General features: G+C 42.9%; 1 protein-coding gene across 2 annotated transcripts in view; it reads left to right on the top strand.

Moving 5' to 3' along the window:
• The window catches only part of ADCY8 (adenylate cyclase 8), a 139,340-nt gene that overhangs the window by 2,588 nt on the left and 113,538 nt on the right, over positions 1-23,214 (top strand). The window lies entirely within an intron of this gene.

Raw genomic sequence — 23,214 nt, forward strand, 5'->3', positions numbered from 1 at the left:
ACTGGTACTTTCATATGTGCAGCACAACTTGGTCTGGTCTATGGGAAAACAGCAGCAAAGCATGCTGCTCTATTGCCAGGGGAGCAGTGAAATCAGGAGAAAGCTCCGCTTGGAGGTTTGGTGTGAGATCCTAGGCTGGCTTTGGAGGGCACCGGGAAGCCTTTTCTGCTGGTGGTCGTGGGGCAAGCATTGTTGTGCTGCATCCTTACAAATGATGTCTAGGACAAAGTACTGGTTGTGTGGGGGACAGGTGGTGCAGTGCAAACTGCTGAGAGGCACTGGGCAAGATATGGGTCTGAGGAGTTAAAACTAGGATTAACCTGACTTCACGCTCACCTGGCTTCTTCCATATGAAAGTGAGAATGCACCGAACCCCCAACAACCCTGCAAGGCACGGAAACACTGCCTTTCTAGGGCAACTTAATCCTGGAAATTCTTGCTGCTCCCTTCCCCCTCGCCCCCCTTCCCAGACTGTCACCGCTTTGTGCTACCGATATTTCACAGTGGATTATCATCTCCATTTGGCTAGCTCCGGGGAGTCGGGGAGAAGGGGTGGAGGTACCGGCACATAATCCCCAGAGGAGGGAGGGTGCAGAGGAATGTGTTGGTGGTGGCATGTTGTTTACACAAATGCTGGGATGCGCAGCTGGGAAGTGGCTGATCTTGCACCTGGAAGTTTTGATGATGATGGTCCTTGGGAAACATCTATCTCCCTCAGACCCTGGTCCTCCTGAAATCCCTGCCCACCCCTGTGCCCCCCCTCCCTCCACAGACTTGTTAGCTGCGGGCTGCCTGACCTCACTTCCCAGAGGCCAGGCTCACCCTGTTTCGGGAAAAGCTTCCCCAGTGTGTTGTGCCTGGCTGAGCCTTATGGATGTGAGACAATTAGACTGTGCAGGGCTGTTCCCCAGCTCTTGGTAACGTGCTGATGAATGAACTGCAGCCGTGCGCCGTGTCCCACTCCCGTGCGCTGCTGGTGCTATTAGTGCTGGGTCAAAAGCTGTGTGAGTTGTGCCGATTTCTTAATTTACTTCCATGTCCTATCCTGGAGCTATGAGTAATGCGCTGCTATCTCATTATGCGCAGGTATCAAGGCTGTTTAGCCAGTGCACACACACGTGCACGCATCTCCAGCATACATTCCTATCAAAGACATTTCTCAGGAGAGATAGTAATATCTTCATTTTGCAGCCCGGAACCTTGCCAGTTGCGTGAATGAACTGCCTTTGAGCAGTGCGCAATGAGAGATTACCAGCCAGACGATTGCCTTCATGAACTACACGTATAAATCTCCTTAGCAGGATCCGCACAGCTTGCCACACGTCGGTGTTGATTTACACCGGCTCCCGCCTTCCCAGATGCCGCTTCACGTCGCCCGGTCGTGCGCCGCTTCCGCCCTTTGCCTCCGGCCGGCTACGGGAGAGCCCGGGTCCCTGCCCGCCGCGGGGTTTGCTCCCACCCCGCCGCGGGGGGTCCGGGGTCCCGCTCGCTGCCCCCCGCACGGCGCGGCGCGGCGCGGCGGGGCCCGGCGGGGGCGGGGGCGGGGGCGCGGGGCGCGGCCGCCCGGGCGCTGTCCGCCGGCGCGGTGCTGAAGCGGCCCGAGGGCGCCCCCCGGCGGCCGCGGCGGGAACCCGCCCGCTGCGCCCCCGCGCACGGCGCCGCGCAGCCTCCGCGCCTCCCGGCGGCGGGCCCTGCGCCCCCTCCAGCGCTCGGCCGAGGGGCTTCGGGGGGGCCGGACCTGGCGCCCGGGGAGAGGCGCGGTCCTGCTTTGCTGCTTTGCAGCGTTGCGCCATTTTTTCACTTTTCCCAGGGAACTGCAGAGCCCTTTTGAGTGTTAGAGAATGAGGGCTTTTACGGCTGATGGAGGGTGTATAGCCACTGCTTTACAGGTCCAGAGAATTTAATGGACTGTGACATCAAGGTTAGATAGGAAACCTTTGGGGCAAAACAGATGTCTTGATCTTGCAGGCTAAGCACTCTCTTTTATCACAGGGCTTATTTTCCAGGTAAAATACTGCATTTTCCATTCAGAGAAGCCTTTCAAGACTAAATGAACTATTGGATTATGTAGCAATACCTGTGACCATCTTGCTGTGCCTCAGGATGCAGACAGTTGCTTACACTGGACAAAACCAGGAATTAAAATATACAGTGAAAGAAAAAAGCAGAGGGTAAAACTCTGATCATGGTGCAGATAACGGGTTTTCCACTGATTTTTATAAGACCAGGATTTCATGCAGAGAAAATACTGAATTAAATTCTGACCAGAAGGAATTGTCTGCCCTGGAGTCAGTTTATTACTGTACCCAATAATATCCATGGGCACAATGGTTCTGATTCTCTTCTCAGTCATAGGGGTATAAATCATTTATAAGTCTATTTAAACTCATAAAGTTGCAACAGTTTATACAAGAGGAAAATCAAGTCCTGTGATCTGTTTTCCATTAATCTCTTAATTAATCCTAGTTTTCATTGATAAATATGTTCACAAGCAGTTCAAATCATTGGCAATGCTGAACACAAGCATGCAGTACTACTGCCTGATTCAGCTATTTGTTGCAGTTAACAAAGTATACATTATCACGAATACAAATAATGACCACTGTTCACTAGTTTTTCTTGCAGTAACACTTAAGAGGCCATCTGATTTTTCTTCCCTTGCATCTCAAAATTCATCTGAACCAGCATCCTAGGCAAAGGTGATGGAGAAAGACTCCCTTGAAATTGGAAACACAACAAAACAAACGTAGAGTCACTCATTTCAATCCTGCCAAGTGCTCAGTGCTTCTGGGGAGATATGACCACCATTAAACCCAACTGACCCCAGCCTGAAATGCTGACCAATGCGCTGCTGCTCAACCAGGGGACAGCCATCAAAAAAAGAGCCTGATACCATGATTTAGGTAAAAGCAACACTGGTACTGACTTGACTGAAGATTCTGTCAGGAAACAAATAAGAAATGCAAGATCTTACTGGTAAAGAAGTAGAGTGCATTGATTTGTGTGCCTGGTCAGATACCATGCTGGGGGTGGTGTTTGTCTCTGACATTTGTCAAAATGAAATTTTAATTTGTTTTGCATTCATTCTTACTTTTTCCTTGGCGATAATGTAGGATACAATCCAAAATTTCTAAGACCATATATGTATTTCAGGCATACGGGGAAGAATAAACAACTTAGAGCTCCTTAGTGTTACATAACATAGGCAGATTATAATGTAGATATGAATTTTGACAGGCTTGGAATTATGTAAGATACAAACGTACTCTCGATACATGAGTAAATTCCACTAGTGTAAGCCTACTGTTGTATGTCACCTGCATAAGGGATACCTTGAAGGATCAAGTCCTAAGTTACACATAGTAAATAACACTATAAATATATATTTGGAAATAACCTTGAAATGGGTAGTATCAAGACTGGGGAAGCTAATTCTTTTCCCTCTGTTAGCATCTGTCTTTCCAAGTCTAGGCAGTTCTGTGAATTAATATCGTGATTTTTACTTCCTTGTGTTTTTTTCCCCAAATCCTCTAAGAGAGTTATTAATAAAGGAAGAGGCAGAATTCATGAAGTCACATGGGGTCCTATAGAGATAAATCTGTATAATTATACAATGGCAGCTGACAGCTTCTACGTGCATACTTCAGCTACATGTTTTCCAAAATCTGATCACAGATATCAGTATATGAGTATGTACAAAACACTCATCCTTCAAAATCTCTGCCAAATGCTTGTGGAGTATCTGTTAAATCTGTAGGGTATAAGGATATTCTAAGTTGGCTACCATTTGAGAATCAGAATCAGAACACGCCACCTTTATCCCTCTGGTTGCTTTCATAGCATTGTTTACTTTTTTTTTTTCTGCCATAGACCTTTGTGGGTGACTTATAACCTGATCGTGTGATTTTAGACTGGATTATGATCTGGTTTCCTTTTATATCCCATAATATCACCTGACCAGTATCAGTGGGTCACAGCGTAATTAGATTAGAATAGGATACACTTTCCTCTGAAGCAGCTGCATCATTGTTGTGCTAAGTAGGGCAAATGCATTAGTTATATTTACAATTTGATGATTAATTGCCTTCAGAGTTCCCCCAAAATGGAGGAACTCAGGCAGAAACATGAATGAAACCTGCTTTTATCAGTGAGTTTCAGCAAATAACAGTTAGTACACTTGTTCTCAATGGAAGTTACTTAACTAGATTCAATGTGACACTTTTTCTGTTGTCAGGACACTTCTGGGTTGTTTTTAAGGTGTTGTTTATTGCTTAATAGTTGTTTCTTATGGCCTAGAAAGAGGCATATGCTCTAAAGTAGCAGAATCTAATGCAAAATAATCACACACCAGAGCAGCACACTTACAGCTGACAGTTAACTGCAGATCATGCTAGAATGATCCTTATTATCCTGTGCAGAAGGCTGAAGTGATAAACATCTCTGGTCCATCCTCTTACTGCACTTCTCAACCCTGTCAATGATCTGATCTGAACAGGAAACAGAAAAGGGCAAAACTAGAACTATTTAATGGATTCTTCTCTTTCCAGAGGGCAGAGAAGGTACAGAGTGGAAGAACTCCTTCCTCCATTTTCCTTATTTCCAGCATGTCTGGCTAAGCATAACAAAAACTAGAGTGTTTCATGTAAAAGGTGAATTTTGAGTAAACAGAAAATTAAGCTTTAAAGTAATGCTTAGGCTGATGGAAACTCCAAACCCAAACCCCCTTACTCAGCTGCTGCCTAGCACACCTTCCCTGCAGGCACCTTGTTAACATCACATTTCTTTAAGTGCAGTCTTCTTGCACTTAACTGCACTTCTCTTTCTGAGCATCCCGTGAAGTGCTTCAATGACTCAACGTTAAAGTTACCGTTCAGCCTAGCCAGAATCCAAACACTGTTGTAGTGGGAACATTTTGGCGTTGTACTACACACAAAGTGCCTGCTTGATGTCAAAGCCAGATGAGAAGGGGATTTTGCTCTTCTTCTGTGTAACAAATGTGGTGATGAAGATGTTCCTGGGATGTGGCAGACTAAGGTTTAAACCCCTTTTTCCCCAGAGGGGAATGAAATCCACCTCACTTACCTCATCAGACAGTTTCCAAAGCAAATCTTCCCTCCATTCCTAGCACAGCTGTTCTTCTGGGAAGATAAACAGTTAAGATCCAGTGGGCCAAAAAAAGAAAGAACAAACAATCCTGACTCTGTAACCAACTGATTAAGGAATTCATATGTGGTGGTGTCCTTGCTGAACATTTTGGGGTTTTATATAATGCTATTAAATCATTCCCTCAGGCACATTTCCCGGCCAGCAGGTTGTACGGTCTGGTTCCCTCTCTCTGACCCGATGAATCTTGAATCTCTTTTTAAGAGTGTTGCAGCTCCCCCAGTGAATTTCTCTCCCTGCTCATCTGCTGCCCCTCCGTCTCCTCAAAAGCAAATACAGCCTACAAGGAAGGCATTTCCTAGGGAGGCAGGAGATACTGAATGAAGGGTGAACCTCCAGTCATCGAATTGCTACACAGAAGATATATAGCTATTTGAAAAGACAATAATAGGCCCTGTTCAGTATTTGAACAAAAAGATATAGGTACTGCCCTCTGGGGTGGAGGGGAAGGGCGCTTGGGGCTGAGGAGCCCAAATATAGGAAAAAAAACTTCATAGTCAATCTTTAAATCCTGGAGAAAAATGAGGTTTAAGATATACTCCCTGTCTTTCATAGTTCCCTCCTAGCTAGCTCTCCTCCTGTTCATCACACTGGCTATTTTATATTCAGACATTAGATTCTTTTTGCATGCTGTGTAAGGACCTGTAAGACCATGGTGACATTCAACACAGGCTTCTCACTTAAACTCTAATAGTCATGTGTCTGCAAATGAGGTGCACAAGGACCTTGCTTTGTGGCTTCTGAGCCTTTTTTCCCCCATCTAGCCCTTCCTCCAGAGACAAACTCTCTTTCACTTGCTCTGTTCTTGGTGCAGTGCAGCTTGTCCCCATCCCCAGCACAGAAGGGACTGTAGAGTTACAATCTGTCCCAAGGAGGAAGAAGAAAGCAAATTGCTGAGTTAGTGGTGCAGTGGATCTTGAGCATTTTGGTACCAGCCTCACAAATTCGAACTAGAGATAAAAGAGACCTGGCTGGTCAAAAAGGATCAAGCACAAAAAGTACTTAGCATTTCTTGGAACTAAGGATCTTACTAACAGATCTTATTAGGGCCTGACTGACCCAGAGACTCCCAATAGCTTGGTTTAGGGACCTATTTAAAGCCCACAGAGTGTAATATAAAGATTCCCACAGGCACTAGGATTTTCAGGTGAACCAAGATGATCACTTCTCAGGACCCTCTTTAGGGAAAGCATTGCTCTGACTCCACATTCCTTCTGAAAGAGAACACAAATGTGGACATCCCGCCCCTCCAGGAATCTCTTGGAGTGAGCTGTGTCACTCGTGAGCTCTGTCCAAACACCCAGGTCTGCAGACAGAGAGAGAGTGTGGTGCTGCTTAATCTAGAACAAAAAATGTCAGGAAATGTACAGAGGATGAACTGCAAAGCCAGGCAGCGATTGGCTGACAGTGATATTTCATCATGCCAGTTTTGTTTATTAACAACTATTTTAAGAATTGCTGCTATTTTATTTGCCAGCTTCTTCTGCTGCAAGGTTTCACGCAGTTAGCCCTAGAGGAGAGAGGAAGGCTGCTGAGTTCATTAATTAACCATTGCTGCAGTCTGAGAAACAGCTGAAGCATACCACTGTAAAAAATAAAGCAAAACTAACCCAAGCCAAGTTTTGGTTTGTGGTTTTTTTTTTTCCACAACCCCCATTGTACTTCTCCCAAACAGACTGATGCTGATGTTATAATTTTATATGATGTTCTTAGTTCTAATCTGGGGAACAGTTGCCCCTGGTATAAATGAAAGACTATATTAATTAGTTTAATGATTTAATTCTTCTACATACTCAAATTTCTTTTTCAATTTTGATTTAATCATTCCTTTACAGTTCTGGATTTTTCTATATCTTCACTTTCCTTTGTTTTAACAGCACAGTCCCTTAAAAATAAAATGCAGAAATCCCTCTTCACTGGAATCAACAGAATCATTCAACAGCAGCAGAATCCTAATTAGGAAAATCAGCTTGTTTCTTTGGAGAGGTCTTATTTTCAGGCACTTTATTGTTTCTCCTTTGTTCAAACTCTGCTGTTTCCTTTACATGGGAGCTACTCAGGGATGGAGCTGTCTATTCTGTGCTGCTTCCTTCAGTTCTACCAGAGTAGGAGCCTCATCCATCAGTCCAGAGGTATCTTCTCAATGCAAATAAGAAATAATAATAATCAGGAAAATTAATCAGCACAGAAGAACTATGTAATATTATACTGTATACCAGGTGTTTTATAACTCTGGAGTAAGGCTCTTAGGTAAAGAAATTACTTAGATCTCATGGCAGTTATTCAAATAACTGTCCAAGATCTAGATAGACACATTCTTTTAACCAATCATTCCCTGCCATATGTGAAAGTACCTCTAATGCAAATTAGTATTAATAATCTTCATAAGCTTACTGGACAGGGTTATAATTGACATAGAAATCTTCCCACACATGTTCAGTATGGATCTAATTTAATGTGCAAGATATGTGTGTTCTTTTAGAGGAAGGAGTGATACTACAGATGTCAGTTAGGGACTGCGAATGAAGATCATTCCCACCTCATCACTCAATCTATCATTGGCCTGTGCTGACCCCCACAGATCAATTTATGTTTCTGGATTTCGTTTGATTTGAAAATTTGCCTTCCTCAGTTGCTGTAGTATGTGACTAATGAATTAAATTGCTTTGAGATTTTTGTGCGAAACCTGCCCACCACCTTCCATGATACATTAAAAGAGGAGTATTGTATTGACTTCCGTCAGCCGCACACATTTTTTGTTAAAAAGTGAATACATTGAATGTAGTGGGAATGTTTGCAAATAACTTTACGCTTTTTTAAAAGACCACATTCCACATAATTCTTTTAAGGGCTGGAAGGCATGTCTTATGAGGAGCAGCTAAGGATCCTGGGTATGTCTAGTTTGGAGAAAAGGAGGCTGAGGGGTGACCTCTTTGCTCTCTACAGCTTCCTGAGGAGGGGAAGGTGCTGATCTCTTCTCCCTGGTATCCAGTGATAGGATGTGTGCGAATGGTTCAAAGCTGCACCAGGGGAGGTTCAGCCTGGACATTAAGAAGGATTTCTTTACCAAGAGGATGGTCAAACACTGGAACAGACTTCCTAGAGAGGTAGTTGATGTTTCAAGCCTGTCAATATTCAAGAGGCATTTAGACAATGCCCTTAATAATAAACGTCAACTTTTGGTCAGCCCTGAAGTCGTCAGGCAGTTGGACTAGATGATTGCTGTAGGTCCCTTCCAACTGTTACTCTATTCTATTCTATTCTATTCTATTCTATTCTATTCTATTCTATTCTATTCTATTCTATTCTATTCTATTCTATTCTATTCTATTCTATTCTATTCTATTCTATTCTATTCTACTTCAGCCTAATCACCAGTGACTCCAAGATCCCTTTACATTAGACTATCTGTGCTGAGTAGATGCTATACGCTATACAGTTTATACGAAGCTGTTCTTGCAGCACTGGTCTATAGAGCCAGCCACCTGCTCAGCTGACCTTGTGACCCCATGCTTCTTGCTTTCACATCTATGCAGTGGACCAGTTTCAATGAGAGGAATGGAGAAGATTCCCGCCTTGATTATTGTGTTGCCTTAATATGTGTCTTTCCAAGTCTGGGATCCATAGATCCAAACTGCCTCACCTAGAACTGAGGGAAACCCAGAAATCAATTGACCAACAAGAAATTCCCTCCTTCCTGGGTGATGAATGAAGTTGTCTGGAGGTTGTAGGTCTCAGGCTGAGCTCTGTGCTGCCCAAAGAGTTAAGCGAAGTTGGACACATGTCTGGATTCAGTTCACCCCTCTCCCCAAAGGCTGTAGCTATATTAACTCCTCCCAAACAGGGTGCCTGCATCCAGCCTGCGAGGTGGGAGAAGCAGGTCTATGATGACTGCTGAACAACACATGGGAACTGCAGAGGGAGGGTTGGTTGACCGAAGTCAGAACAGTGCCTGTGACCATTCTGGCAGTTTAACAGCATAGATCATTGCATTCCAAAGACGTTCCTTGATGTTGTTTAGTGCACTGCAGGGATGCAGCCTCCCGCCTGCCTGCCCTCCTCTGAATTGCAATGAAGCTGAGTGGGAGGTGTGTACTTGATTTTCCTGATCAAGGTGCTAAGTGCATAAAGTAGCCTATACTTGAAGCATTAAGGGAGCAGTATATCACAAAATGGACAGAGAGGTTTCTAGTATATTCCTCCAAGATCTGAAAGTCCTTGAGAGTAGCCAGTGAAAATTGTTCTCTGAGATATAGGCAGAACTTAAGGCATATGGATCTTGCCCAAGGATGTTACTGTAAAAAATTCTTTGACATTTCTAGGGTGCAGCTAAATGCCACTCTGACTGATGCTATGATAATTTCCATGTTCTCCCCAATCCCTAGAGTAATAGCATCTTGTTGACAATAATGGGAAGAAAAGAAGAATTTATTATATGTATTTCATTTCTGCTAACGTAATTGCTTTTGTCTGCTATGTTTCATTAGCCACCTGAGAGGCCACAGGAATGGTAGAAGAACACATGAAGTGTTCCCATTTTCTATGTGATGGTACAGGATAATAGAGCCTCCAATAATCTCCTTATAATCTTAATAGCTCTTCATGTTTAGAAATTATTTTTCCAATGACTTATCACTTTCTTTCCTGTAAAAATATATTTGTGTCTACTTATGCTTAAGGGATAGTTATGTACATTGTTTGATGACAGCCACTCTTTGCTGTTCCTCTATAGTGGAATATCTAATGTAAGCATTCAGCTACTCCAGATCCCACCAACAATGACACAATAACATTTAAAGGGTTTGAAGAGAGGAAATGCCTGTACACCAATGCATGCAGTGTGGGGAATAAACAGGAGGAACTATAGGTCTGTGTGCAGTCACAGGGCCATGATCTCATTGCAATCACAGAGACATGGTGGGATAGCTCACATGACCAGAATGTGGTCATGGATGGCTACAGGCCTTTCAGGAAAGACAGACCAGCAAGGGGAGGTAGAGGCTTGCTCTCTATGGGAGGGAGCAACTGGAATGCATCGAGCTCTGCCTTGGAGTGGAAGGAGAATAGGGTGAGAGCTTGTGGGTAAAAATTAAGGGACAGCCAAATATGGGTGACACTGTTGTGGGCATTTGCTAAAGGCCATCTGATCAAGAAGAGGAAGCTGATGAAGCCTTCTACAGACAGCTGGAAGTAGCCTCGCAATTGCAGGCCCTCATCCTCATGGGGGACTTCAACCACCCTGATATTTTCTGGAAAAGCAGCTTGGCAAGACATGCATGATCCAGAAGGTTCCTGTAGAGCATCGAGGGCAACATTTTGGTGCAGGTGGTGGTGGACCCAATGAGGCAAGATGTGCTGCTCGACCTTATCCTAACAAACAAGAAAGGGCTGTTTGAGAATGTGAGAGTTGGGGGTACCCTTGGCTGCAGTAACCATGAGATGGTTGAGTTTAGGATACTGCAAATTAGAAGCAGGGCTATGAGTGAGGTTACAACCTTGGACTTCAAGAGGGCCAACTTTGACCTCTTCAAAGACCTGTTAGGAGGAATCCCATGGGCTAGGGCTCTGAAAGGTAGGGGAGTCCAAGAGAGCTGGTCGGTATTCAAGGACCACTTCCTCCGAGCTCAAAATCAGTGCATCCCTGTGAGGAAGAAGTCAAGCAAAGGAGCCAGAAGACTCACATGAATGAGCAAAGAGCTTCTAGAAAAACTCAAATAGAAGGAGGACGTATAGAGTATGTGGCAAAAGGGACTGGCCACTTGGGAGGAATATAGGAATGTTGCCAGGGTATGCAGAGATGCAAGGAGGAAGGCCAAGGCCCACTTGGAATTAAATCTGGCAAGGGATGTCAAAGATAACAAGAAGGGCTTCTTTAAATACTTCAGCAGTAAAAGGAAGTCTGGGGATACAGTGGGCCCACTGCTGAACGAGGAAGGGGCCCTGGCAACACAGGATGCAGAGAAGGCAGAGTTACTGAATGCCTTCTTTGCCTCGGTCTTTACTGCCAAGGCTGGCCCTCAGGCATCTCAGCCCCCAGAGGAGAGAGAGAAAATCTGGAGAAAGGAAGACTTCCCCTTCGTTGAGGAGGATTGGGTCAGAGATCACCTATGCAAACTGGATCCTTGCAACTCCATGGGCCCTGATGGGAAGCACCCGCGAGTGCTGAGGGAGCTGGCAGATGTTCTTGCTGAGCCACTCTCCATCATCTTTGAAAGGTTGTGGAGGACAGGAGAGGTGCCTGAGGACTGGAGGAGAGCAAATGTCACTCCAGTCTTCAAAAAGGGCAAGAAGGAGGACCTGGGAAACTCTAGGCCAGTCAGCCTCACCTCCATCCCTGGAAAGGTGATGGAGCAGTTCATCATGGAGGTCATCTCCAAGCATGTAGAGGACAAGAAGTTTATCGTGCTTGACCAAGGAGATCATTCTTGACCAAGCTGATAGCCTTCTATGATGGTGTGACTGGCTGGGTAGATGAAGGGTGAGCAGTGAATGTTCTTTACTTCAACTTCAGTAAGGCATTTGACACTGTCTCCCAAAGAATCCTTGTAAGCAAGCTAAGCAAGCGTGGGTTGGATGAGAGGACAGTGAGGTGGACAGAGAACTGGCTCAACAACAGAGCTCAGAGGGTCATGATCAGTGGAGCAGAGTCTGGCTGGAGGCCTGTCACTAGTGGTGTTCCCCAGGGGTCTGTGCTGGGTCCAGTCCTGTTCAATACATTCATCAATGACCTGGATGATGGGACGTAGTGTAACCTCAGCAAGTTTGCTGATGATCCCAAGCTGGGAGGAGTGGCTGATACACCAGAAGGCTGTGCTGCCATCCAGCGGGACCTGGACAGGCTGGAGAGCTGGGCCGAGGGGAACCTCATGAAATTCAACAAGAGCAAGTGGAAGGTCCTGTCCCTGGGGAGGAACAACCCCAGGCACCAGTACAGGCTGGGGCTGAACTATTGGAAAGCAGCTCTCTTGAGAAGGACCTGGGAGTGCTGGTGGACAACAAGCTGACCATGAGCCAGCAGTGTGCCCTTGTGGCCAAGAAGGCCAAAGGTATCCTGGGGAGCATTAAAAGGATTGTGGCCAGCAGTTCGAGAGAGGTTATCCTCCCCCTCTACTCTGCCCTAGTGAGACCACATTTGGGGTGCTGTGTCCAGTTCTGGCCCCCCCAGTTCAAGAAAGACAGGGAACTACTAGAGAGAGCCCAGTGGAGAGCTACCAAGATGATCAGGGGACAGAAGCATCTCCATTATGAGGAAAGGCTGAGAGACCTGGCTTTGTTCAGCCTGGAGAAGACTGAGGTGGGATCTCATCAATAGCTATAAATATCTAAAGGGTGGGTGTCAAGAGGATGGGGCCAGACTCTTTTCAGTGGTGCCCAACGACAGGCCAAGGGGCAATGGGCACAAGTTGGAACACTGGAAGTTCCACCTGAATATAAGGAAAAACTTTACATGAGGGTGCCAGAGCAGTGGCACAGGCTGCCCAGGGAGGTTGTGGAGTCTCCTTCCCTGGAGACATTCAAAATCCATCTGGATGCATTCCTGTGCCCCCTGCTCTAGATGTCCCTGCTCAAGCAGGGGATGTGGGCGAGATGATCTCCAGAGGTCCCTTCCAACCCCTGCCATTCTGTGATCCTGTGATTCTGACTGTCAGTGGTAATGTGACTTTGAAGTAGTGTAAAAGCATGCATCTCAACATTATGCCGATTATTTTAAAGTGAAGAAATGCACTCACATGCAAAAAGACAGTTATAAGTTTAAGTTGTTTGATGGTCTGAGGCCTCGAAACTTAGTACGAAGATTGTTAAGGCCACTGTTCTTTGCTCTTCATGCAGCTAACAAAGCTTCTTCTGGCCAGATTGCTTTCCATGGCACCAGAACATGCTAACTTCCTTACTGAATTTACAAATCATCTGTCCAAGTGTCATTTATTAAAGAACTCCTTTGATGATGTACAAGAGGGAACAATATTTGAGATAACTTCTGGTTTTCTTCTGCAACACAAGGCTTCTGTAATTAAACTTGACATAGTTGATTTTTTCAAATCCAGAAACAACTAATATATCTAATAAAATTGAATAATAACCCATATTTAAATTTCTAAAGGTTCAAACCACTTGATAGATTTAAATATATTTGTATTAGATAGACGTGATTATTCAGGAAACTCAGTGCGTGGAATTTTATGCTTTATTCTTTTTTTATAACTTGCTTTCAGGTTCAGTAATTACATTTGCAAGTCAAAATAATATTTACTATGTTCCTAAAGTTTGTGTATATCTAAAGAGAGTTTATAGGTGCAATTTAAAAATGGAAAATACACACACCATTAATTAAGAGATTTTTTTTTCTAATTACTATCATTAAAAACTCAAACTAAAATCTGCTAATCAAACTGTCATCTTCTGGCTAACAGCAATATAGGTTCAGCAGTTGCAGATTTGCTGAGAACTTGCAAGGTGCTTCATCAGAGCTTAGTGGCCTTTACCATATCATGACAATCCAAGGAATCTCAGATAAAAAAAAGAAAATGTTAAAGCATCCTACAAATAAGGAAAATATAAAAATACAAATCATAAACACACACACAAAAACGTTCTCACAGACTTTGTATGAACCTGTGGTCTACAAAACATGGAAAGGTCCATAGTGATTATTCCCAGGATAGTCAGCTGGCCTAGAACCCAATTTTCAACGTGACTTGGGGACTTAGAAGTACTGGGAGGTAGCAAGAGAGATTTTTCAACACTACACAAGCTAAGGGACTCCTTAAATCATTTAAATGGTTATAAGAGTATGTATCTTGTGGGACTCCTTAAGTCCCACTAACTCCCACCAAACTCAGTAGAGTTAAGCAGTCCTGTACAGCATAGGCAATACAAAACTGAGCTGATACACTGGATGTATCAGCCATTGCACTGACAATCAGAGGGACCTTGGCGGGCCGGAGAAATGGGCTGACAGGTATGCCATGTATTTCAACAGAAGGGAAATGCAAAGTTCTGCACCTGTTGCGGAATAACCCCATGCACCAGTACAGTGGCAGCTGACCAACTGGAAAGCAGCTCTGCAGAGAAGGCCCTGGGGGTCCTGGTGGACACCAAATTAACCACAAACCAGCGATGTGAAGGCCAAAGGCCTCCTGGGCTGCATTAGTCAGAACATTCCCAGTTGGTTGAGGAAGGTGATCCTTTCCCCCTGCTCAGCCCTGGTGAAACTCATCTGGAGAGCTGTATCCAGTGCTGGGCTACCCAGTACAGGAGAAACATGGACATACTGGAGTGAGTCCAGAGAAGGGCTGTGAGGGGCCATCTGACAAATGAGGAAAGGTTGAGAGAGCTGGAGATGAGAAGGTTCAGGGTATATGTGTATGTGAGGGGGTGATCTGAGTAATATGTATAAACACATTACTGGGGGGCAGTAAAGAAGACTGAGCCAAACTCTTCTCAGTGGTGCCAAGTGACAGGATGAGAGTCAATGGACACAAACTGAAAAACAGTAAGTTCCACTTAAACATAAAAGTACCTTTTTTACTGTAAGGGTGATTGAACACTCTAACAGGTTGCCCAGAGATGCTGTGGAGTCTTCATCCCTGGAAATATTCAAAATCTGACTGGACAAAACCCCAAGCAACTTGCTTTAGGTGATCCTGCTTTGAGGAAGGAGGTTTGACTCTATGATCTCCAGAAGTCCCTTCCAAACTCATTCATTCTGTGATTCTGTGATAACAGTACAGGTATTGTTTCAAGTAGACAGATCTGAAGATCTGCTGATGATCTGGAGGGCAGAAGTAACATCTCCAAATCCAGTTGAAGCAAACACAAACCAAGTGCAGGGCACAGGTCCTGTGACTGCAGTGTGACACCTGGTTTCATATACGTGCCAGGCCTTCTGTACTCATGTAAGTCGATTCCAGCTTTGAGTCTTACTGTGGGACTTAACTGCAGGCCGGTATCGTAGGATGATAGAATCATTTAGGTTGGAAAAGACCCTTAAGATCATTGAGGCCAACCGTAAACCTAACACTGCCAAGTCCACCACATATGATCACCTGACCTGGCACATCACTTCTGCATGAGAGCTCTTCTATGGGCTTATCACCATCATATACTCCAAAGCTCAAAGCAGCACCCTTGCTTTCGCCATCCCCCTCTGGTGACATCAGGCAGTCCCAGAGCACAAGCTTATAGCGAACATCAAGAACACGCACACTCTGTGCTTCTTTTGGAGAACAGTTCTGTCTCCACCCTCTAGATCTCTGTGGTATGTGCAATATTATAGGTGGGAGAGTTCAAAGAATATCAGTAATACATGTCCTTTCTTTCCATCAGCAAAAAGAGCTCCTCCACCAGTACCAACCAGTCAGTTTCAGATGGTCAGATTGCTACATAAGTGTTAGGAGATATCTGATAAACCTGTGTGTGGACTGCAGTCTCACTATGGCTTTCTCAGCGGTCTTAGCTGCCAACAAAAGCTAGAGGCAGTTTTACCCTTAGGCAGTCTACCATTGCCAGGACAATATTTTGAGCAACTGACACTGTCCTCCTTTTAAAAATCCAGAAACTAACCATCTCCTGACAAAACACTGATAATCCTTAAACATACTGTTTTTATTTGCAGTGGATACTGCTCATTTTCACTACTTCTGTAGGAAAAGGATTGCTCTAGAGAAAAGGAAGCTGAAGGAAGACTGGCAGCCTTCAAATATAGAAGGGGTTGCTACAGAGAGGAAGAAACTAGTTGTTCCTTGTTTCACCTATAGCTATCAAGACATGATGGGCTTAAGTTGTTATAAAGAATATTTACATTAGATAGTAGGTGAAACTGTGTAACAATAACCTAATAATAATAACTTAAATAACCTCATTTTGCTTGGGAGGCTTTACCCTGAGGTATGATTAAGCAGTTTAGAGAGGCATTTTTTTAGGAGTGATTTAGATAATATCCAGGACCTGGAGCATGGGTTAAATGACCTGTCAAGGTCCTCTCATGCCCTGCTTTCTATAATTAAATGATACTGGCTCTTAATTCCAGCTATGATGCAAAGTGTTCTCAACCCCCATTTTCCGAGGAAGAAAACCATTGTGTATTTCTCATGATTGCTGCACTGAGGCTGATGTATTAGTCTGGACTAGCTTCATTTATGTAGCCTGAAATGCCACAGCTTCAAGGATTTATATCTGTGGTTTGCTAAGGACATGCCGGATCAACTACTAGCCAATAGTATTGCTGATGGTACAAGAAAATGACAGAACCTAATAATCTTTTCCAAGAGGCTAACAACTGGTGAAAGGAGTGTTTTGTCAGTAAAGTCCTGCTGAAGGCAAAGAAACAGCAAAGAGTGAATCTGCTGAATAAGGAAGGGCCATTTTTACGCAGTGAAAAATATTTTTCAGGTCATCCTCAGCTCATTTTAATTGACCTTCTATCTTCCTTCTCTTATGTTGTAAACCTGGTCTGATTTATTTTATTTATGTATATATATATAAATATATACATATATAAATATATTCAGAGGATCATCATTATTGTAGAGTCTGTTTGTTATATGCATTTGTGGTGCATATGCCATGTAATTATAAAGAATAAGAATTTTCCTGGTTGTTCCTGATCTAAGCAAAGTATGTAAGTGCTTGTGTACATTAAAAGACGTGGATATTGTCTCTGAAGTCTTTGAGACTACAGCTGACTTTAGAACTATTCTTAGATATATGGTACACATGAAAATAATGGAAACAGTATAGGCATACAATGCTATAAGTAAATATAGAGATTGCTTTATGCTTGCTGAGTAGCTGGAGCATAAAAGGTGGAAGAGTCCTGGGTCTTCCTCCCCTACACACTGGGAAACCTCATGGGATAGTTTGTCTCTTGCAAAGCTTCATGTGTAACACCCACAATGGGTCCATTAGACCTGAGGCCGCTTTCTGTTACTGGAGTAGCACACCACCTTTCCTAGGACTGAGCATCCCACCCTGCCGGAAAGCAGAGAATTGGGCAATTACTTTTGAACAGACACAAAATGTTCCCTTCCTTCTCCAGTAAAGAAAAAAGGCCTTAACATCACACAGTTGTAATTCAGGGAACATGGTGGATAATGTTCTCTTCAAGGGCAATAACATCTGACATTGCCAGGATATTTTAATCACATCTTTCATGTTGTGAAGGGCTATTCAGTCTTTCAGCAAAATGCCTTTATTTCCAGGCTACAAAATCAGCATCAGAAGTTCAGAGTAACTATAGAGAAACCTTTAATGAAAGATTTTTAGACAGCCATTTCTACTCCTGCCAGATACAGGAATCTCTTTGTAATGATGAATACTTTGCAAATTCATGCTGGATTTTCTGTTCACAGCAGAGGATGGCATAAGACATGCATGTGGAATACAGGTGTTGTCCTTCTTAGTGAAAGTAGGGTGCTAGGTAGAGGCAGGTCATCCTGGGGGGTTTTGTTGTTATAATTTCGAAGATAGACACATTGACATTTTATGGATTAAGACAAATTTTTCCAGAATGTCTGGATGATCCCATCCAAATCCAGTGCTACTGCTGTGCTCCTGCAAGCCCTGGACAGGACTGGCTCCTGAGCTACCACCTCTCACAACTGCAGGTCCTGCAGGTCAGCAATATCTGCCCTTGTGATCCAGCAAAGAGTTTTTATTGAATACTGAGGTCAGCAGGAGCCCCATCTCCCAGAGGAGGCATTTTCCAGCTCTGAGTGGTAATGACTCTTCCATTTCAGTTTCCAGTTGAACTCAGTGGAAATTGGGAGTTGAGAGTTACCATATGCTGCTCACATACTATAGGTGTCTTCTGAATCTTAAATATCTCTAGGTAACCACATTTTGCCTTCTGGGTGACACCAGAGCCGTACCAGCCTTAGAAAGGCATTTTACATACCTACAAGGCTGAGCTGCTGGGAAATGCAGTAGCTGTATCTCTTTGCTACTAACTAGAGAAAAAGAAAAAAATGTGAGTGTTTAGGGAATTTTTTTGGAGTCTGCCAAGAACTAAAAATTTTAAAACACAGAGATGCACATATTTTTTGGTTTTCATTAAATAATTTTTTTTAAAATAGCCCTTCATAAAACTTTTCTGGTTATCCAAATTTGTCTTGCCTGTTTCCAGACATTTTTCTCAAATTTATTTATTTATTTATATCATCTTGTGAGGTATTTAGTCTGACTGGTTCTACTTTTTTATTAATATTTTTCTCCTTAAAAAAATAATTGGCATGACTTAGAAGATTTCTCTTTTTTATAAACTCTTTGTGGAAATAATACATAGGAACGTGTCAGAGGGCAAGAACGTTTTGGCAGTTTGAAACCTCTGTACATGCCTTGGAAAAGTTGTATCTGGCCACTGCTGACTGGCTGGGTGGCAGAAATTGCACTCTAAGAACTGATTTCAACCTTTTAGGGAAAAAAATAATTCAAATTCTTGTCAGGAAGGAGACATAAGCAATTCCCTAGGATATCTGAAATGCTTTGTTTCACTTGTGTACTGACAGATAACAAAGATCGTTGGAGGAAACTGCTTAAAAAACCATCAAAGCCAGCAGGCCTACCTCCATCAAACAGAACAGGTTTTAGATCAAGCATTAAACACCAGAAAATATCTCACACTGTCATTAACTGTTTCCTTTCTCCTTGAGCCCTTTCATAGATTTAACTGTTACTGCTGTCTGGTTCCAAAAAACATCAACCAACTGGGCAGGTCAGTTGCTAAAACTGATTGGCTTTCTTTTTCAAGGCTCAGAAGTAATGTTCTCTCCACTGCCTGAAATTCCAGTAAGAAATCCACTTTGTTGGCTAATTCTTCTTATCTTAAATTCTGGCATGTTTTCTGTCCCATGAAACACAGCATTGTCAGCCTTGGTATTCATACCCCAGCATGTCCAAGGCCACACACAATTTTTTTTCAAATGCTCTGCTGAGTGCTCCTAAGAGAGCAATGTTTATGTGTCATGACTGCGGCTACATTGATCTAAAGAGTAGACACATGAGCTAAATACTCACTAAGACCAAAGACTGCTTTGCCCAAGCAAATTTCCCTTTGAAGTCAATGGGCTTCTGTGTGAGCAGGTTAGGACTGACTTTGGTCTTGAGTGGGTGCCTTGAAATAACCCAAACTGCAAAAATGTGGACACCCTTCATGGCCATGCATTAGATCAAACCCTGTATAAACTTACACACAGCTACACTGATGTAAAACACCTGGGGGACTTCTCTTGTTAGTTTATGTCTATCAAGATTTAATACTCCCCACCAGCTCTCACTGGTATCAGCAGGATTCATTATTCAGCATCACAGACAGCAATTGTTTTGTCTTGTATCATTTATTTAATATTCCATGAACAGTCCAGTTTCTATTTCTCATGCTTACACAAGCAGTGAAAACAAAGGCATGGCTTGTATTGTCAGGCAAGGAGAATTTGGCCCATGGTAAATATCAGGATTTGATGTTAATCCCATCCTTGTTTTATACCAGAATAAGCCACTGCCTTCAAAAGAATTAGTCCTAGGTCACACCAGTGTCAATGAAGAATGAATCCTGTGCTATATACCTCCTCTGCTAGCAGAGTGGTGGAAGAAACCTAATCCTTCATTATTTGTCTGTGGCGTATTCCGCCAGACAAAGGACTCAACCAACTTTTTCCCACAGCACTCTCTCTGCTTCTGATGTCAGTCTGACTTCTTCTAGCTCACCACACTGAAGCATTCACCGTGACTAGTAGCAAAACAACACCCACAGGTTTCACAAAGGAAAATGTTTGTCCTTGCCTAACTCTGAGATAAAGTTTTAATCCAGCTGGTCTGGAATGCTGTAACCTTTCATGCCTTTTGTCTGGTACATTTCCATTTGCTCCCACATCCCTTCTCTATTTTGTCTCCAGGACAGTTCCTAATTGAAAGTTAAAAAATTAGAGATAAACCAGACTTAAAGAAAATAGTGAGTAACTCTAGATAGTTATCAATAAAATTCCCATTTAACCTTGAGTGATTCATATCTTCTGTTGTGCCTAAGGTGTCTTCAGCTCAGCTCTGGAGGGCAAAGGCTCCTGGACCCTCTTACCCCATCCCAAACCATCCTAAAGTTTTCCTTGCACGTTCATATCTTCACAGGCTGTTTCCTACAGTCTCCCAAGGTGATATCAGCACTGGTTCTCCATGTGGTTAAGAATGCCTGAAATTCTGTCTACACTGAAGTCAGACTACAGTCCACTACCTTTATGCAACCCAGGATTTCTCCAAGGCCTCAGGTGCTATGATCTGCCATGTTTACAGCCAAACATTAGTATCAGGCATAGCTGAGAAAGTAGGTGCTTGGGTTTTGGGTTGATTTTTATTTTTAATGTCTTACTAGGAAAGGACTCTAAAAATAGCATTGCTGAGTTATGTCTTTTCTTCGTTTTCTGGGGACCATCATAGTCAACAATAAAAGGAGATACTGAGGGAGAAAATAAACACAGGGAACATCAAATGGCTTTCGTTGGTGTTTTCGGGTCACTTTTCCAAAAATAATTTAAGATGGAAGCAGAGCAGCCGTAGTGGGAAATCTGGAGATAGGAGATATTTTCCTTATTATTTCTGGGCTAGCAAACCTACAGCCTGATCTGGGATATATAAGTCTACTCTCATTGCCTTGCACATCAATCAGCAGTAGATTCAGTGGGTGAACTCCATCTCTAATGAAACCTGTGCAAAATGACAACAATTTAGAGGTGCAAGTGGGAAAAATTTAGCCTTGCCATTGACCTTCAGTTAAAAGTGCTGATAATAAAGTGTAAAGAGCCTTTGTTTCCAGCACTGGTTTGGCTTTTTTTTTTTTTCTTTTGTGAATAATTAAAAAAAAAGAACAGCTGCAGGGGGTGGTTTGTTTGCCAGCAGGTATAACGGATTAACACAAACAGCTGATCAGCAGAGCTTCCCATCAGAGTAGAAGCAGGATTTGAAGGACAGGGGTTATGTGGAAAAGGACACTCAATACTATGATATCCCTCATCTATTTTTCATTACCAGTATTTTCAGTACTATTTCAGTTAAACTAATTTACTTCCTAATAGATATTAGTCTCACTCTCACCCAGACTGTAGTGGCTTTCATAAGGCTTTCTTTATTTCTTGATAAAGAGTCCAAGAGTAATTTAACGTCATTACGTTTCGTTATTACTTTCTTTTTCCATTGCAATACCAAAGGGGAAAAAATGATTTGCAAAATCTTGCTTCTTTCCTCTGCCTATGGCCACAGCTTGATAATTCAGAGGAAAACTCACGTGGCCGGGCCTAACATAGCTAAGAGACAAAATGAAAAGCTTTTATTGTGCAGGCTGTCGTTATAACTCTGCAGAATGCACTGAAGCAGGGTCACCTGTGCAGAAATTATGACGATTGCCAGTTCCATTGGAAAGAGACACGGAGTACGTACTGCAGGTAATTGCTGGACACCCATACATTTGATCAGATGAAAACAGCAATGAAGTGTGTCAGAAAAGATGAACTGCTGTCAGTCCTACAAATATAATTATTGCTTGCCTAGTTTTGACGTCCTACTTCAGATAAGAGCCATTATCTAGAGCAATAAAAACAGCTGTGCAGAACACCACCCCAAACTCATTTAGCAGAAATGCAGACTACCTAATTCTGTTTTCCTTAAAATGTAGTTAAACTCTTTCCAATGTTGCAAAGCAGCTTTGATGAAAATTTTTTCCCTACCATTACTCCTAATCAGTTGTATAATCTATTAAGGAAAGTACTAGGAGTTCTTCTGTCTTGGCTATCTTGCATTGACTTAGACAGAACTACTGAGATAATTCAAGGAAAATTTCCAAAAGTGACTTTCACTTTAGAAGTCCTAGGTTTAAGGTGTCCAGGCTCACATTTATGCTCGGTGATGCTCTCAGACATTTCCAGACTGGGTGTCAGATGGAATCTTTGTCACTGAGAAGTTATCTATGATGTCTGATGCCTGGTCCCCAAACACTAGTACATCTGAATTGGGAGAGAGTTATTTACAATTCAGACATCCATGCATGTAATGCAAGGGGAAGAATTAGCATTTGGTAAGGGTTTCTTCAGGAAAAAAAAAAACAGGAATGATTTTTAATTCTTAATATCTAGGATGTTGTGAATGTGCTTCCCCATTTCAGATTATTTTCTTACAAATCTTTGTTTAGATGCTGTAACTTTCATTAAGAGTAACTTATTTCTCTAGTGGCTTTAAATGGAATGTGGCTTCTTCTGAACGTAATTGCTTTGGTATTTGTTTTGAACAGTGAATGTGCAGCTTGTAAGGGAGATCAGCTTCTGCATAAAAAAGGGGTAGGGAAAATTTTAGTGTCAGACTGAGCTTCATGAGTCTGAAATATGGAAGTGCAGAAAAGGAAACCCCACGGTTGCTTTGCACTCCTTTCTAAGCAGTGAACAGGGAGGGGAATACCATCATTTCAACAGTTCCCTAATTTACCCTGATTGCCATGGGCTGCTTCCAGTGTGTTCTTTTTGAGCAGGATTTTGTGCTGTGCCTTGTTTTTTGCCATTTATTTTTCTGGGTTGTTACAGATTCTACTCTTGGTTAGACAGCACAGGTAATTTAAAATAATTCTGTAGTACATGTACTATGGTTTCAAGGTTACATATATTTGGAGAAGAAAACACAGATTCCTATCTTAGCCTTTTACATTTACCTAAACATACCAAACGAGGTGAAGTATTTTGGACAATAAAAGGATGACATCTGGAAGGTTTGGCTTTAGATTTCTCCTTGTAATTACTCTGCAATGCAGCTGTCTCAGAGGTGGGAGAAGGTACCTAACCAGCACATGGAAAACACTGAATAGGAGAAGTTATTCACATCAAAGGATAAGATTATTCATTCTAAATAGGAACATTTTAGGTGTCTGTAATAGCATCCTGTGTGCAAAATGATGACAAAAGAGTGCTGTGCTACTGAACTGAGTCGTCATCGCCAGATTTCATTGTGTTCAGGACCAGTTCCTAGATAAGGGTCAGAGAGTTCAGCTGAGTACCCTGTAGCCATTGAAAAGTTACTGAAAAT

Source organism: Phalacrocorax carbo, chromosome 2 (assembly GCF_963921805.1).
Source record: "Phalacrocorax carbo chromosome 2, bPhaCar2.1, whole genome shotgun sequence".
NCBI classification, from domain to species: Eukaryota; Metazoa; Chordata; class Aves; order Suliformes; family Phalacrocoracidae; genus Phalacrocorax; species Phalacrocorax carbo.